The sequence below is a fragment of the Cupressus sempervirens genome, chromosome 1, assembly GCF_028749045.1.
Source record: "Cupressus sempervirens isolate cs-2001-9-10 chromosome 1, ASM2874904v1, whole genome shotgun sequence".
NCBI lineage: Eukaryota > Viridiplantae > Streptophyta > Pinopsida > Cupressales > Cupressaceae > Cupressus > Cupressus sempervirens.
In genome coordinates, this window is record NC_143118.1 from 608,388,984 (window position 1) to 608,405,110 (window position 16,127).

Sequence of the window (16,127 nt, forward strand, 5' to 3'; positions counted from 1 at the left end):
CAGGTCGACTCGCCAAGTTAGCTCACCATGTCATCTCAACGAACCAACTTGCCGAGTCGCCTCACCACGTCGGCTCTCTAATACCACTCGCCAAGTCACCCCACCAACTCACCCCGTTAGGCCCACTCACCACATCGCCCCGTTAGGCCCACTCTCACCAAGTGGACTCTTTAAGTCTGCTCATAAAGTCGAGCCACCAAGTACTCTCACCAAGTCGACTCTTTAAGACCTTTCATCGAGTCACCCCACCAAGTACTCTCACCAAGTCAACTCTTTAGGTCCGTTCACAGAGTCACCCCACCAAGTCGACCCTTCAAGTGCGTTCATCAAGTCACCCCACCAAGTCGACTCTTTAAGTTCATTCATCAAGTTACCCCGCCAGGTCAGCCCACAAATTACTCTCACCAAGTCGACTCTTTAAGTTTGTTCATCAAGTCACCCCGCCAGGTCGGCCCACCAAGTGGACTCTTTAAGTTCGTTCATGAAGTCACTCTGCCAAGTCGGCCCACCAGGTCGACTCTTTAAGTTCGTTCATCAAGTCACCCCGCCAGGTCAGCCCACCAACTACTCTCACCAAGTCGACTCTTTAAGTTTGCTCACCAAGTCACCCCACCAGGTCGGCCCACCAAGTACTCTCACCAGGTCGACTCTTTAGGTTTGTTCATCAGGTCACCCCACCGAGTACTCTCACCAAGTCGACTCTTTAAGTTTGTTCATCAAGTTGCCCCGCCAGGTCGGCCCACCAAGTACTCTCACCAAGTCGACCCTTTAAGTTCGGTCATCAACTCACCCCGCCAGGTCGGCCCACCAAGTACTCTCACAGAGTCGACTCTTTAGGTTCATTCATCAATTCACCTCGCCAGCTCGGCCCACCAAGTTCTCTCACCAGGTTGACTCTTTAAGTTCGTTCATCAAGTCACCCCGCCAGTTCAACCCAACAAGTACTCTCACAAAGTCGACTCTCTAAGTTCGTTCATCAAGTCACCCTGCCAGGTCAGCCCACCAAGTACTCTCACCAAGTCACCCCGCTAGTTCGACCCACCAAGTCGACTCTCTAAGTCCATTCATCAAGTCACCCCGCTAGGTCAGCCCACCAAGTCGAATCTTTAAGTCCGTTCATCAAGTCACGTGACCAGGTCAGCCCACCGAGTACTCTCACCAAGTCGACTCTTTAAGTTTGTTCATCAAGTCACCCGGCCAGGTTGGTCCACCAAGTCACCAAGTACTCTCACCAAGTCGACTCTCTAAGTCCATTCATTAAGTCACCCCGCCAGGTCAGCCCGCCAAGTCGAATCTTTAAGTCCGTTCATCAAGTCACCCCACCAAGTACTCTAACCAAGTCGATTCTTCGAGTGCGTTCATCAAGTCACCCGACCAACTACTCTCACCAAGTCGACTCTTTAACTATGTTCATCAAGTCACCCCACCAAGCACTCTCACCACGTCAACTCTTTAGGTCCGTTCATAAAGTCAGCCCACCAAGTCGACCCTTCAAGTGCGTTCATCAAGTCAACCCACCAAGTACTCTCACCAATTCGACTCTTTAAGTCTTTTCATCAAGTCACCACACCAAGTACTCTCACCAAGTCAACTCTTTAGGACCGTTCATCAAGTCACCTCGCCAAGTCGACCCTTGAAGTCCGTTCATCAAATCACCCCACCAAGTACTCCCACCAAGTCGACTCTTTAAGTCAGTTCACGAAGTCACCCAACCAGGTCGGCCCACCAAGGACTCTCACCAAGTCGACTCTCTAAGTCTGTTCATCAAGTCACCCCACCGAGTACTCTCACCAAGTCAACTCTTTAGGTCCGTTCATCAAGTCACCCCGCAAAGTTGACCCTCTAAGTTCGTTCATCGAGTCACCCCACCAAGTCGACTCTTTAAGTCCTTTCATCAAGTCACCCCGCCAAGCTGACTCTTTAAGTCCAGTCATCAAGTCACCGTCCCGATCTGGGCGAGCCGTTCTGGCCGAGCCATGCTGGCCGAGCCGATCTGGGCGAGCCATTCTGGCTGACCCGATCTGGCCGAGCTGTTATGGGCAAGCCATGCTGGCCGAGCCGATCTGGGCGAGCCATTCTGGCCAAGCCATTCTGGCCGAGCCGATCTGGGTGACCCATTCTGGCCAAGCCATGCTGGCCGGGCCATGCTGGCTGAGCCGTTCTGGCCGAGCCGATCTGGGCGAGCCGTTCTAGCCGAGCCATGCTGGCTGAGCTGATCTGGGCGAGCCATTCTGGCCGAGCCATGCTAGTCGAGCCGTTCTGGCCGAGCCATGCTGGCCGAGCCTATCTGGGCGAGCCATTCTGGGCGAGCCGTTCTGGCTGAGCCATGCTGGCCGAGCCGATCTAGGCGAGCCGTTCTGGCCGAGCCATGCTGGCCGAGCCGTTTTAGCCGAGCCATGCTGGCCGAGCCGATCTGGGCAAGCTGTTCTGGCCGAGCTGATCTGGCCGAGCTCCAAAAATGGTGTCGTGGATGGCTGTTTGGTCACCTCTTTGCCAACTCGATCGGCACAACATTGGGAATGGTTTGACAGTGGTTGTCATTCCAATGTGTCATCGGGATGTCTTGGAACGCGGCCTTTCAAGGGCGATCTTGCGTCTAGCACTTGGATTGTGCATTGTCACAAGTGAATGGGGAGATCTCTTTGTGAACGGCGGCATGGCGATTGCAAGAGAAAATTGACTTAGTAGTCGGAGCGTTGGCCTCGGGCCATTGTGACGGCCTTGCAATTTCTCTATAATTGCAACCTATGTTTGCGCAATAGCAGAGTTTGCATGTAAGATTGGCCTTTGTTCTTGACGGTTCCAAGTACTCTCACCGAGTCACTAAGTCACCATGCTGGCCGACCCGATCTGGGCGAGCCATTCTGGCTGACCCGATCTGGCCGAGCTCCAAAAACGATGTCGTGGATGGCTGTTTGGTCACATTTTTCATTGAATTGGATTTTTAAGGGAGTTGTCCATGCTATCGCAGATTTCTAATGTAGAGCTAGCCTCGCACTAATAGCTTATATAGGAGAGGTTGTTGCCGCGAGCCTCTCCCATGCCCCTTTCATTGATTCAACATTGGTGTCTAGGCGGATCGGATTGTTGGGTTTTCAAATGGTGTATGCTGATGTTGAATGAATGAAAGGGGCATGAAGCGATCTCAGTGCTTTTCCTCAGCTCTCATTTATATCATGTTTTCCGATGACTCAATTTTGGAAAAGGTGAGGCAGCGGTTGTCGATCCATGGCGTGTGTTTTTGGTGATTTTAAAACTTGATCTAAACGTGAGCCCTTGTCTAGCACTCTGACGTTGCTTGGTATAATGGCAATTTTCTATGGGTGCTCGGCACTCTAGTAATTTGTCATGGTGTACTTTTCGCGGCTACATGGGAGCTTTAATATCGAAAGCTCTCGGCGAAAAATGGTGGCCGAGCCATGCTGGCCGACCCGATCTGGCTTAGCTATTTTCGTCGACCCGATCTGGCTCTTCTTTCTCACTCCATCGGCACAAATTCGAGAGTTGTTCGACAGCAGTTGTCATTCCAATGTGTCATTGCGGTGATCTGGAGAGCGATGCTAAGGGCGGGAGCTTGCATCTAGCATTTGGGGATGTTTTTGCAAGCGAGCAGGGGAGCTTCTCTTATCGGAACCTCTCCGTGGCTTTAGAATATAGACCCAGTGCCGATGATATCGATGGATACGAGCCTTGGATTCTCAAATTGTTCAGCTAACATTGGTTTTTGTGAGAGATGGTTACGAAAGCACTTCCTGATTGATACGCGGGAGTTCCCTAAGATCGCCTCTGTGCCAACTCGATCGGCACAACATTGGGAATGGTTCGACAGCGATTGTCATTCCAATGTGTCATCGAGATGTCTTGGAATGCATCCTTTCAAGGGCGAGCTCGTGTCTAGCACTTGGATTGTGCATCGTCACAAGTGATTGGGGAGATCTCTCTGTGAACGGCGGCATGGCGATTGCAAGAGAAAATTGACTTAGTAGTCAGAGCATTGGCCTCGGGCCATTGTGACGGCCTTGCAATTTCTCTATAATTGCAACCTATGTTTGCGCAGTAGCAGAGTTTGCACGTTAGATTGGCCTTTGTTCTTGACAGTCCGAAGTACTCTCACCAAGTCAACAAAGTCACCATGCTGGCCGATCCGATCTGGCAGAGCCATGCTGGCCGAGCCGATCTGGGCGAGCCATTCTGGCCGAGCCGATCTGGGGGAGCTCCAAAAACGGTGTCGTGGATGGCTGTTTGGTCACATTTTTCATTGAATTGGATTTTCAAGGGAGTTGTCCGCGCTATCACAGATTTCTAATGCAGAGCGAGCCTTGCACTAATAGCTTATATAGGAGAGGTTGTTGCCGCGAGCCTCTCCCGTGCCCCTTTCATTCATTCAACATTGGTGTCTAGGAGGATCGGATTGTTGGGTTTTCAAATGGTGTATGCCGATGTTGAATGAATGAAAGGGGCATGAAGCGATCTCAGTGCTTTTCCTCGGCTCTCCTTTAGATCATGTTTTGCGATGACTCAATTTTGGAAAAGGTGAGGCAGCGGTTGCCGATCCATGGCGTGTGTTTTTGGTGGTTTTAAAACTTGATCTAAACATGAGCCCTTCTCTAGCACTCCGGCATTGCTTGGTATAATGGCAATTTGCTATGGGTGCTCGGTGCTCTAGCAATTTGTCATGGTGTACTTATCGCGGCTACATGGGAGCTTTAATATCGAAAGCTCTCGGCGAAAAATGGTGGCTGAGCCATGCTGGCCGACCCGATCTGGCTGAGCCATTTTCGTCGACCCGATCTGGCTCTCGTTTGTTACTCCATCGGCACAAATTTGGGAGTTGTTCGACAGCGATTGTCATTCCAATGTGTCATTGCGGCGATCTGGAGAGCAATGCTAAGGGCGGGAGCTTGTGTCTAGCATTTGGGATGTTTGTGCGAGTGAGCAGGGGAGCTTCTCTTATCGGAACCTCTCCGTGGCCTTTGAATATATAGACCCAGTGCCGACGATATCGATGGATACGAGCCTTGGATTCTAAATTTGTTCATAGCTAAGATTGGTTTTTGTGAGAGATGGGTACGAAAGCACATCCCGATTGCTACGCGGGAGCTTCCTAAGGTCGCCTCTGTGCCAACTCGATCGGCACAACATTGGGAATGGTTCAACAGTGGTTGTCGTTCCAATGTGTCATCGGGGGATGTCTTGGAAAGTGGCCTGGCCTTTCAAGGGCGAGCTCGCGTCTATCACTTGGATTGTGCATCGCGTCACAAGTGAAGGGGGAGATCTCTCTCTGAACGGCGGCATGGTGATTGCAAGAGAAAATTGACCTCCAGAGTTTGCAAGTAAGACGGTCCTTGTTCTTGAGAGTTCCAGGAGATGACCTCCGGAACTTTTGGATTGGGCCCCTTCAAGGTTAAATTCATCCAGTTGATCGGATGAGCTCGATGACCATTTCAGTCCCTTGGCTCCATAAATTCACATCTCCTAACCGACGACAATCTTTTGCTCCTTAGACGACCTCATAATAAATTGGGTCGTGGATGGCTGTTTGGTCAAAATTTTCAACGATTTGGATTTTTATGGCAGATGTCGGCGTGTTCACTAATTTCTAATGTAGAGCGAGCCTCGCACTAATAGCTTATATAGGAGAGGTTGTTGCCGTGAACCTCTCCCGTGCCCCTCTCATTGATTCAACGGTGGTGTCGGGGTGGATGGAAATGTTGAATTTTGAAACAATGGATGCCGACGTTGAATCAATTGGAGGGGCATGAAGCCCACCCTCGAGGGTGCTATTCCTCGACTCTCCTTTAGATCATGTTTTCTTGTCACTCAGTTGGCGCAATTTTGGAAAGCAGTTGGGCTGCGCGTCACGAGTGACAAGGGAGCCTTTGTGATCGGAAGCTCCCCGTGGCCATTCGATGAGAAGAGCCATTGCTTGTGTGAGAAAGGACGAATGCAGCCTTGGATTCCAAATGAAATCAATGACATCGAATCTATATATAAGAGCGGAATGAAGCAGTAGCCCATTTGCGATGCGTGGCTCCCCAAAGTTGCTATTCTTTCTCACTCCATCGAGGCACAAATTTGGGAGTTGTTCGACAGCGGTCGTCATTCCAATGGTGTCATTGCGGCGAAATTTGTTCACAGCTAAGATTGGTTTTTGTGAGAGATGGGTATGAAAGCACATCCTGATTGCTACGCGGGAACTCCCTAAGGTCGCCTCTGTACCAACTCGATCGGCACAACATTGGGAATGGTTCGACAGCGGTTGTCGTTCCAATGTGTCATCGGGGGATGTCTTGGAGAGTGGTCTTTCTTTCAAGGGCGAGCTCGCATCTAGCACTTGGGTTGTGCATCGCGTCACAAGTGAACGAGGGATGTCTTGGGGGATGTCTTGGAAAGTGGTCTTTCTTTCAAGGGAGAGCTCGCGTCTAGCACTTGGACTGTGCGTCGCGTCACAAGTGGATGGGGAGATCTCTCTGTGAATGGCGGCATGGTGATTGCAAGAGAAAATTGACTTAGTCGGAGCCATTGGCCTTGGGCCATTGTTGACGGCCTCGCAATTTCTCTTTAATTGCAACCTATGTTTGTGCAGTAGCAGAGTTTGCATGTAAGATGGGCCTTGTTCTCGAGAGTTCCAGGAGATGACCTCCGAAACTTTTGGATTGGGCCCCTTCAAGGTGAAATTCATCCAGTTGATCGGATGAGCTCGATGACCATTTCAGTCCCTTGGCTCCATGAATTCACATCTCCTAACCGACGACAATCTTTTGCTCCTTAGACGACCTCATAATAAATTGGGTCGTGGATGGCTGTTTGGTCAGAATTTTCAACGATTTGGAGGGACATGAAGCCGACGTTGAATCAATTGGAGGGACATGAAGCCCACCCTCGAGGTGCTATTCCTCGACTCTCCTTTAGATCATGTTTTCCTGTCACTCAGCTAGCGCAATTTCGGAAAGTAGTTGGGCTACGCGTCACGAGTGACAAGGGAGCCTTTGTGGTCGGAAGCTCCCCGTGGCCATTCGATGAGAAGAGCCATTGCTTGTGTGAGCAAGGACGAATGCAGCCTCGGATTCCAAATGAAATCAACGACATCAGATCTATATATAAGAGCGAAATGAAGCAGCAGCCCGTTTGCGATGCGCGGCTCCCCAAAGTTGCTATTCTTTCTCACTCCATCGGAGCACAAATTTGGGAGTTGTTTGACAACGGTCGTCATTCCAATGGTGTCATTGTGGCAAAATTTGTTCACAGCTAAGATTGGTTTTTGTGAGAGATGGGTATGAAAGCACATCCCGATTGCTACGCAGGAGCTCCCTAAGGTCGCCTCTGTGCCAACTCGATCGGCACAACATTGGGAATGGTTCGACAGCGGTTTTCATTCCAATGTGTCATCGGGGGATGTATTGGAAAGTGGTCTTTCTTTCAAGGGCGAGCTCGCGTCTAGCACTTGGGTTGTGCGTCACGTCACAAGTGAATGGTGGATGTCTTGGGGGATGTCTTGGAAAGTGGTCTTTCTTTCAAGGGCGAGCTCGCGTCTAGCACTTGGACTGTGCGTCACGTCACAAGTGGATGGGGAGATCTCTCTGTGAACGGCGGCATGGTGATTGCAAGAGAAAATTGACTTAGTCGGAGCCATTGGCCTCGGGCCATTGTGTTGGCCTTGCAATTTCTCTTTAATTGCAACCTATGTTTGTGCAGTAGAAGAGTTTGCATGTAAGATGGGCCTTGTTCTCGAGAGTTCCAGGAGATGACCTCCGGAACTTTTGGATTGGGCCCCTTCAAGGCGGATGGATATGTCAGATTTTGAAACGGTGGACGCCGACGTTGAATCAATTAGAGGGGCATGAAGCCCACCCTGGATGTACTATTCCTCGACTCTCCTTTAGATCATGTTTTCTTCTCACTCAACTGGCGCAATTTTGAAAAAAGGTTTGGCAGCGGTTGCCATCCCTCACCGCGTCTACTTGGTGATTTTAAAACTCGATCTAAAACGGGAGCCCTCGCCTAGCACCTCTGTCCGGTGTTGCTTGGGTATTGCATAAAATTGTGCCAATGGAGCGAATCCCCCAATGAATGCCTACGCTTGGACCCTCTCTTAGATCACCTTCTTCGATCAGTCGATCGACGCAACTACGGAAGAGACTTGGCAGTGGTTGCCATTCTACAGCGCGTCTGTTCAGCGATTTCGAAGTTGATCTAATGGCGAGCCCTTGTCTCTAGCCATGAGGTGGGTGGTTGGTGCTCTAGAAAAAATTTTTGCATGCCTATCGCGGCTACAATGGGAGAGGTGGTTGCCGCGAGCCTCTCCCGTGCCCCCCTCATTGATTCAACGCCGCTGTCAGGGCGGATGGATATGTCGGATTTTGAAACGGTGGATGCCGACGTTGAATCAATTAGAGGGGCATGAAGCCTGCCCTCGAGGGTGGTATTCCTGGACTCTCCTTTAGATCATGTTTTCTTGTCACTCAGCTGGCGCAATTTCGGAAAAAGGTTTGGCCGGCGGTTGCCAGCCCTCACCGTATCTACTTGGTGATTTTAAAACTCGATCTAAAATGGGAGCCCTCGTCTAGCACCTCCGTCCGGTGTTGCTCGGGTATTGCATAAATTTATGCCATCGGCGCGAATCCCCCAACGAATACCTACGCTTGGACCCTCTCTTAGATCACCTTCTTCGATCACTCGACCGATGCAACTACGAAAGAGACTTGGTAGCGGTTGCCATTCTACAGCGCGTCTGTTCAGCGATTTCAAAGTTGATCTAATGGTGAGCCCTTGTCTCTAGCCATGAGGTGGGTGCTTGGCCCTCTAGCAAAATTTTTTGTGTGCCTATCGCGGCTACAAGGGGAGAGGTGGTTGCCGTGACCCTCTCCCGTGCCGCCCTCATTGATTCAACGCCGCTGTTAGGGCGAATAGATATGTCAGATTTTGAAATGGTGGACGGCGACGTTTAATCAATTAGAGGGGCATGAAGCCCCACCCTCGAGGGTGCTATTTCTTGACTCTCCTTTAGATCATGTTTTCTTGTCACTCAGCTGGCGCAATTTTGAAAAAAGGTTTGGCAGCGGTTACCAGCCCTCACCGCGTCTACTCGGTGATTTTAAAACTTGATCTAAAATGGGAGCCCTCGTCTAGCACCTCCGTCCGGTGTTGCTCGGGTATTGCATAAATTTATGCCATCGGCGCGAATCCCCCAACGAATGCCTACACTTGGACCCTCTCTTAGATCACCTTCTTCGATCACTCGACCGACGCAACTACGGAAGAGACATGGCAGCAGTTGCCATTCTATAGCGCGTCTGTTCAGCGATTTCGAAGTTGATCTAATGGCGAGCCCTTGTCTCTAGGCATGAGGTGGGTGCTTGGCACTCTAGCAAAATTTTTTGCGTCCCTATCGCAGCTACAAGGGGAGAGGTGGTTGCCGCGAGCCTCTCCCGTGCCCCCTTCATTGATTCAACGCCGCTGTCAGGGCAGATGGAAATGTCAGATTTTGAAACGGTGGACGCCGACGTTGAATCAATTAGAGGGGCATGAAGCCCACCCTCGAGGGTGCTATTCCTGGACTCTCCATTAGATCATGTATTATTGTCACTCAGCTGGCGCAATTTCGAAAAAAGGTTTGGCAGCGGTTACCAGCCCCTCACCACGTCTACTTGGTGATTTTAAAACTCGATCTAAAATGGGAGCCCTCGTCTTGCACCTCCGTCCGGTGTTGCTCGGGTATTGTACAAATTTTTGCCATCAACGCGAATCCCCCAACGAATGCCTACACGCTTGGACCCTCTCTTAGATCACCTTCTTCGATCACTCGACCGACGCAACTACGGAAGAGACATGGCAGCGGTTTCCATTCTACAGCACGTCTGTTCAACGATTTCAAAGTTGATCTAATGGCGAGCCCTTGTCTCTAGGCATGAGGTGGGTGGTTGGCGCTCTAGCAAAATTTTTTTGCGTGCCTATCGCGGCTACAAGGGGAGAGGTGGTTGCCACGAGCCTCTCTCGTGCCCCCCTCATTGATTCAATGCCGCTGTCAGGGCAGATGGATATGTCGGATTTTGAAACGGTGGACGCCGACGTTGAATCAATTAGAGGGGCATGAAGCCCACCCTCAAGGGTGCTATTCCTGGACTCTCCTTTAGATCATGTTTTCTTGTCACTCAGCTGGCGCAATTTCGGAAAAAGGTTTGGCAGCGGTTGCCAGCCCTCACCGCGTCTACTTGGTGATTTTAAAACTCGATCTAAAATGGGAGCCCTCGTCTAGCACCTCCGTCCGGTGTTGCTTGGGTATTGCATAAATTTATGCCATCGGCTCGAATCCCTCAATGAATGCCTACGCTTGGACCCTCTCTTAGATCACCTTCTTCGATCACTTGACCGACGCAACTACGAAATAGACTTGGCAGCGGTTGCCATTCTACAGCGTGTCTGTTCAGCAATTTCGAAGTTGATCTAATGGCGAGCCCTTGTCTCTAAGCATGAGGTGGGTGCTTGGCGCTCTAGCAAAATTTTTTGCGTGCCTATCACGGCTACAAGGGGAGAGGTGGTTGTCACGAGCCTCTCCCGTGCCCCCCTCATTGATTCAGAGCGGATGGATATGTCAGATTATGAAACGGTGGACGGCGATGTTGAATCAATTAGAGGGGAATGAAGCCCACCCTCGAGGGTGCTATTCCTGGACTCTCCTTTAGATCATGTTTTCTTGTCACTCAGCTGGCACAATTTCGAAAAAAGGTTTGGCAGTGGTTGCCAGCCCTCACCGTGTCTACTTGGTGATTTTAAAACTCGATCTAAAACGGGAGCCCTCGTCTAGCACCTCCGTCCGGTGTTGCTCGGGTATTGCATAATTTTTTGCTATCGGCCTGAATCCCCCAACGAATCCCTAGCCTTGGACTCTCTCTTAGATCACCTTCTTCGATCACTCGACCGACGCAATTATGGAAGAGGCTTGGCAGCGGTTGCCATTCCACAGCACGTCTGTTCAGCGATTTCGAAGTTGATCTACTAATGGCGAGCCCTTGTCTAGCCATCCCTATTTTGGGAGGGCCGTGAAGCCATCCCGATTTTGCTATGTGAGGGCTTTCTCCCTAGAGTCGTTCTCTATGCAACAACTTATTTGGCACAAAATTTTCAGAATGGTTCGGCAGCGGTTGTCGTTCCAATGGTGCCGTTGTGGTGGTTGCCTGGGCAGCGATCTGAAGGGCGACCCGTCATCTAGCAGTTGGCCTGCGCATCACGAGTGACAAGGGAGCCTTTGTTATCGGAGCTCCCCGTGGCCATTTGATTAGAAGAGCCATTGCTTGTTTGAGAAAGGATGAATGCAGCCTCGGATTCCAAACGAAATCAATGATTTCAGATATATATAAGAGCGGAATGAAGCAGCAGCACAGCCGGTTTGCTATGCGCGGCTCCCCAAAGATGCTCTTCTTTCTCACTCCATTGCCACAATTTCGGGAGTTGTTCGACAGCGGTTGTTGTTCCAATGTGTCATTGCGGTGATCTGGAGAGCGATGCTAAGGGCGGGAGCTTCTATCTAGAATTTGGGATGTTTGTGCGAGGGAGCAGGGGAGCTTCTCTTATCGAAACCTCTCCGTGGCCTTTGAATATATAGACCCAGTGCCGACGATATCGATGGATGCGAGCCCTTGGATTCCAAATTTGTCCACAGCTAACATTGGTTTTTGTGAGAGATGGGCACGAAAGCACATCCCGATTGCTACGCGGGAGCCCCCTAAGGTCGCCTCTGTGCCAACTTGATCGGCACAACATTGGGAATGGTTCGACAGCAGTTGACGTTCCAATGTGTCATCGGGGGATGTCTTGGAAAGTGGTCTTTATTTCAAGGGCGAGCTCGCGTCTAGACCTTCGATTGTGCGTCGCGTCACAGGTGAATGGGGATATCTCTCTGTGAACGGCGGCATGGTGATTGCAAGAGAAAATTGACTTAGTCAGAGCCATTGGCCTCGGGCCATTGTGACGGCCTCGCAATTTCTCTTTAATTGCAACCTATGTTTGTGCAGTAGCAGAGTTTGCATGTAAGATGGGCCTTGTCTTCGAGAGTTCCAGGAGATGACCTCCGGAACTTTTGGATTGGGCCCCTTCAAGGTGAAATTCATCCAGTTGATCGGATGAGCTCGATGACCATTTCAGTCCCTCAGCTCCATGAACTCACATCTCCTAACCGATGACAATCTTTTGCTCCTCTGCCGACCCCATAAAAAATTGGGTCGTGAATGGCTATTTGGTAGGAATTTTAAAGGATTTGGATTTTTAAGGCGGATGTCGGTGTGTTCGCTAATTTCTAATGCAGAGCGAGCCTCGCACTAATAGCTTATATAGGAGAGGTGGTTGCCGTGAGCCTCTCCCATGCCCCCCTCATTGATTCAACGCCGGTGTCAAGGCGGATGGATATGTCAGATTTTGAAATGGTGGACGCCGACGTTGAATCAATTAGAGGGGCATGAAGCCCACCCCGGATGTGCTATTCCTCGACTCTCCTTTAGATATTGTTTTCTTGTCACTCAGCTAGCGCAATTTCAGAAAAAGGTTTGGCAGCAGTTGCGAGCCCCTCACCGCGTCTACTTGGTGATTTTAAAACTCGATCTAAAACGGGAGCCCTCGTCTAGCACCTCCGTCTGGTGTTGCTCGGGTATTGCATAAAATTATGCCATCGGCGCGAATCCCCCAACGAATGCCTACGCTTGGACCCTCTCTTAGATCACCTTCTTCGATCACTCAACCGACGCAACTACGGAAGAGACTTGGCAGCGGTTGCCATTCTACAGCGTGTCTGTTCAACGATTTCAAAGTTGATCTACTGGCGAGCCCTTGTCTCTAGCCATGAGGTGGGTGGTTGGCACTCTAGCAAAATTTTTTGCATGCCTATCACGGCTACAATGGGAGAGGTGGTTGCCGCGAGCCTCTCCCGTGCCCCCCTCATTGATTCAGGGCGGATGGATATGTCAGATTTTGAAATGGTGGATGCCGACGTTAAATCAATTAGAGGGGCATGAAGCCCACCCTCAAGGGTGCTATTCCTGGACTCTCCTTTAGATCATGTTTTCTTGTTACTCAGCTGGCGCAATTTCAGAAAAAGGTTTGGCAGCGGTTGCCAGCCCTCACCGCGTCTACTCGGTGATTTTAAAACTCGATCTAAAATGGGAGCCCTCGTCTAGCACTTCCGTTCGGTGTTGCTCGGGTATTGCATAAATTTATGCCATCGGCACGAATCCCCCAACGAATGCCTATGCTTGGACCCTCTCTTAGATCACCTTCTTCGATCACTTGACCGACGCAACTACGGAAGAGACTTGGCAGCGGTTGCCATTCTACAGCGCGTCTGTTCAGCGATTTCGAAGTTGATCTAATGGCGAGCCCTTGTCTCTAGGCATGAGGTGGGTGCTTGGCACTCTAGCAAAATTTTTTGCGTGCCTATCGCGGCTACAAGGGGAGAGGTGGTTGCCGCAAGCCTCTCCCGTGCCCCCCTCATTGATTCAACGCCGCTGTCAGGGCGGATGGATATGTCGGATTTTGAAATGGTGGACGTCGATGTTGAATCAATTAGAGGGGCATGAAGCCCACCCTCGAGGGTGCTATTTCTCGACTCTCCTTTAGATCATGTTTTCTTGTCACTCAGCTGGCGCAATTTCAGAAAAAGGTTTGGCAGCGGTTGCCAGCCCTCACCGCGTCTACTTGGTGATTTTAAAACTCGATCTAAAATAGGAGCCCTTGTCTAGCACCTCCGTCCGGTGTTGCTCGGGTATTGCATAAATTTATGCCATCGGCACGAATCCCCCAACGAATGCCTATGCTTGGACCCTCTCTTAGATCACCTTCTTCGATCACTCGACCGACGCAACTACGGAAGAGACTTGGCAGCGGTTTCCATTCTATAGCGCGTCTGTTCAGCGATTTCAAAGTTTTGATCTAATGGCGAGCCCTTGTCTCTAGGCATGAGGTGGGTGCTTGGTGCTCTAGCAAAATTTTTTGCGTGCCTATCGCGGCTATAAGGGGAGAGTTGGTTGCCGCGAGCCTCTCCCGTGCCCCCCTCATTGATTCAACTCCGCTGTCAGGGCAGTTGGAAATGTCAAATTTTGAAACGGTGGGCGCCGACGTTGAATCAATTAGAGGGGCATGAAGCCCACCCTCGAGGGTGCTATTCCTGGACTCTCCTTTAGATCATGTATTCTTGTCACTCAGCTGGTGCAATTTTGGAAAAAGGTTTGGCAGCGGTTGCCAGCCCCTCATCGTGTCTACTTGGTGATTTTAAAACTCGATCTAAAACGGGAGCCCTCGTCTTGCACCTCCATCCGGTGTTGCTCAGGTATTGCAAAAATTTTTGCCATCGGCACGAATCCCCCAACGAATGCCTACATGCTTGGACCCTCTCTTAGATCACCTTCTTCGATCACTCGACCGACGCAATTACGGAAGAGACTTGGCAGTGGTTGCCATTCTACAGCGCGTCCGTTCTGTGATTTCGAAGTTGATCTAATGGCGAGCCCTTGTCTATAGCCATGAGGTGGGTACTTGGCACTCTAGTGAAATTTTTTGCGAGCCTATCGCCGCTACAATGGGAGAGGTGGTTGCCGCGAGCCTCTCCCGTGCCCAGCTCATTGATTCAACATTGCTGTTAGGGCGGATGGATATGTCGAATTTTGAAACGGTGGATGCCGAAGTTGAATCAATTAGAAGGGCATGAAGCCCACCTTCGAGGGTGCTATTCCTGGACTCTCCTTTAGATCATGTTTTCTTGTCACTCAGCTGGCGCAATTTCGGAAAAAGGTTTGGCAACGGTTGCCAGCCCTCACTGCGTCTTCTTTGTGATTTTAAAACTCGATCTAAAATGGGAGCCCTCGTCTAGCACCTCCGTCCAGTGTTGCTCGGGTATTGCATAAATTTTTGCCATCGGCGCGATTACCCCAATGAATGCCCTACGCTTGGACCCTCTCTTAGATCACCTTTTTCGATCACTCGACCGACGCAATTATGGAAGAGACTTGGCAGCGGTTGCCATTCTACACCGCATCTGTTCTGCGATTTCAAAGTTGATCTAATGGCGAGCCCTTGTCTCTAGCCATGAGGTGGGTGGTTGGCACTCTAGCAAAATTTTTTTGCCTGCCTATCGCGGCTACAATGGGAGAGGTTGTTGCCGCGAGCCTCTCCCGTACCCTCCTCATTGATTCAATGCCGCTGTCAGGGCGGATGGTTATGTCAGATTTTGAAACGGTGGACGCCGACGTTGAATCAATTAGAGGGGCATGTAGCCCACCCTCGAGGGTGCTATTCCTGGACTCTCCTTTAGATCATGTTTTCTTGTCACTCAGCTGGCGCAATTTTGGAAAAAGGTTTGGCAGCGGTTGCCAGCCCTCACCGCGTCTACTTGGTGATTTTAAAAATCGATCTAAAATGGGAGCCCTCATTTAGCACCTCCGTCCGGTGTTGCTCGAGTATTGCATAAATTTATGCTATCGGAGCGAATCCCCCAATGAATGCCTACGCTTGGACGCTCTCTTAGATCACCTTCTTCGATCACTAGACCGACGCAACTACGGAAGAGACTTGGCAGCGGTTGCCATTCTACAGCGCGTCTGTTCAGCGATTTTGAAGTTGATCTAATGGCGAGCCCTTGTCTCTAGCCATGAGGTGGGTGCTTGGCGCTCTAGCAAAATTTTTTGCATGCCCATCGCGTAAAAAGCATGTTTTCTAGTCACTCAGCTGGCGCAATTTCGGAAAAAAGGTTTGGCAGCGGTTGCCAGCCCTCACCGCGTGTTCTTGGTGATTTTAAAACTCGATCTAAAATGGGAGCCCTTGTCTAGCGGCTCTGTGCCAACTCGATCGACACAACATTGGGAAATGGTTCGACAGCGGTTGTCGTTCCAATGTGTCATCGAGGGATGCCTTGGAAAGTGGCCTTTCAAGGGTGAGCTTGCGTCTAGCCCTTGGATTGTGCGTCGCATCACAAGTGAATGGGGAGATCTCTCTGTGAACGGCGGCATGGTGATTGCAAGAGAAAATTGACTTAGTCGGAGCATTGGCCTCGGGCCATTGTGACGGCCTTGCAATTTCTCTTTAATTGCAACCTATGTTTGCGCAGTAGCAAAGTTTGCATGTAAGATGGGCCTTGTTCTTGAGAG